Source organism: Poromitra crassiceps (assembly GCF_964638095.1).
Source record: "Poromitra crassiceps genome assembly, contig: HAP1_SCAFFOLD_885, whole genome shotgun sequence".
Lineage (NCBI taxonomy): Eukaryota > Metazoa > Chordata > Actinopteri > Beryciformes > Melamphaidae > Poromitra > Poromitra crassiceps.
Genome location: NW_028151524.1, coordinates 4,625 through 6,873, shown reverse-complemented (window position 1 = coordinate 6,873; position 2,249 = coordinate 4,625). Strand labels below are relative to the sequence as shown.

The 2,249-nt window shown below is 45.3% G+C and overlaps 1 pseudogene across 1 annotated transcript; it reads left to right on the top strand.

Annotated features, from left to right (window-relative positions):
- The first annotated feature begins 996 nt into the window (after positions 1-996).
- Positions 997-1,683, top strand: LOC310771620 (methyl-CpG-binding domain protein 3 pseudogene; annotated as a pseudogene). Its single transcript has one exon. The product of its transcript is annotated as a methyl-CpG-binding domain protein 3 pseudogene (transcript).
- Positions 1,684-2,249: the final 566 nt, after the last annotated feature.

Here is a 2,249-nt window from a genome sequence, read left to right as displayed (position 1 = left end):
ACTGTGTTGAGCCTTTCTGAAGGTCAGTGATATGTTACACTTCATTCTGCCCACTGTGTTGAGCCTTTCTGAAGGTCAGTGATATGTTACACTTCATTCTGCCCACTGTGTTGAGCCTTTCTGAAGGTCAGTGATATGTTACACTTCATTCTGCCCACTGTGTTGAGCCTTTCTGAAGGTCAGTGATATGTTACACTTCATTCTGCCCACTGTGTTGAGCCTTTCTGAAGCTCAGTGATATGTTACACTTCATTCTGCCCACTGTGTTGAGCCTTTCTGAAGCTCAGTGATATGTTACACTTCATTCTGCCCACTGTGTTGAGCCTTTCTGAAGGTCAGTGATATGTTACACTTCATTCTGCCCACTGTGTTGAGCCTTTCTGAAGGTCAGTGATATGTTACACTTCATTCTGCCCACTGTGTTGAGCCTTTCTGAAGGTCAGTGATATGTTACACTTCATTCTGCCCACTGTGTTGAGCCTTTCTGAAGGTCAGTGATATGTTACACTTCATTCTGCCCACTGTGTTGAGCCTTTCTGAAGGTCAGTGATATGTTACACTTCATTCTGCCCACTGTGTTGAGCCTTTCTGAAGGTCAGTGATATGTTACACTTCATTCTGCCCAATGTGTTGAGCCTTTCTGAAGGTCAGTGATATGTTACACTTCATTCTGCCCAATGTGTTGAGCCTTTCTGAAGGTCAGTGATATGGAATTGTAGTGTTTCAGAACAAAGGATTGCCTTCTGTCACTGAGTACTGTACAGCCATTTCTATCTATCTATCTAAAAGGGAGCATGTGGGCAATGTTTCTCTGTTAAAATTTTTGTCCCACTGATGATGTCATCAGTGATGTCATAAAGTCCCGGCATTGTGACATCATGATGTCAAGTCGCGGAAGTGATGTCATCAGTGATGTCACTTGAGCAAGTGTGCTGTCATCAGTGATGTGATGTTGTGACATCATCAGTGGGCAAGCAAGCCTTATGCATGAAAGTGATGGATTGCTCTGCTCTCCCCAACGGCTGGAAAATGGAAGAAGTGACCAGAAAGTCGGGTTGGTCAGCTGGAAAAAAGGATGTCTATTATTTTAGTCCGTCTGGGAAGAGGGTTCGGAGTAAGCCTCAGCTGGCCCATTACCTTGGTAACCAGATGGACCTCAGCTTCTTTGATTTCCGCACCGGGAAGATGCTGATGAGCAAGCGGAACAAGAACTGGCAGAGACTGAGCTACCAGAACAAGAACAAGGGCAAACCTGACCTGAACACGTCACTCCCAGTCAGACAGACAACCTCCATCTTCAAGCAGCCGGTTACCAAGGTTACCAACCATCCCAGCAACAAAGTCAAGACAGATCCTCAGAAAGCCGGCGACCAGCCCAGACATCTGTGTTGGCAGAAGAGACCGAGCGGTCCTAATGCTTCTGACATAGAAGAGTTGCTGGTGAAAACTCTGGAGCTGCCCAAAGGCTTGCAAGGTGTCGGGCCAGGCTGCACAGACAAGACTCCCCTGTCTTGCTGGGGGGTGCTGGTGTGTATTGCGAGCGCGCTCCACACCAGCACCGCCCCCATCACCGGCCAGCTGTCTGCCACTGTCGAGAAGAACCCAGGTGTCTGGCTCAACACCCCCCATCCACCGGGCAAGGCCTTCATTGACCATTGTGAAGAAGACATGGAGGGTGTATAGGACAGTGACGACATGGAGGGTGTATATAGCACAGGGTTCTGTGAAGTTTGGAAGGGTTTTGTTCAACACCTGTCCACACATGACCATGAACAGTAGGAGCCCTACACCAGCCCAACCCTGAACTGTTCCCTAGCGTCTTCACCCCCACTTAAGAATAAAAGAAACGTATCTACGTTGTGTCAGTGTTTAATGATAAGTGTTGCTGTCAAGTACCGAGAACTGATCATGCCTGAACCCGCGAAGTCAGCGCCCTATTGATTCTCTGATGTAAAGTAAATCCAGTCAAGTCAAGTCAAGTTTATTTGTATAGCACATTTCATACACAGAGGCAATTCAAAGTGCTTCACATAAAATGGTTGACAGGAAAAGAAAAGAAAAGAAGAGAATAAAATGGACATTTAAAAGCATCACAACAAAACTTTAAAAAAGACTATAAAAAGTGCAATAAGCAACTTCATTAAGCAGCAGCTTCACATAAAATGGTTGACAGGAAAAGAAAAGAAAAGAAGAGAATAAAATGGACATTTAAAAGCATCACAACAAAACTTTAAAAAAAGAGTATAAAA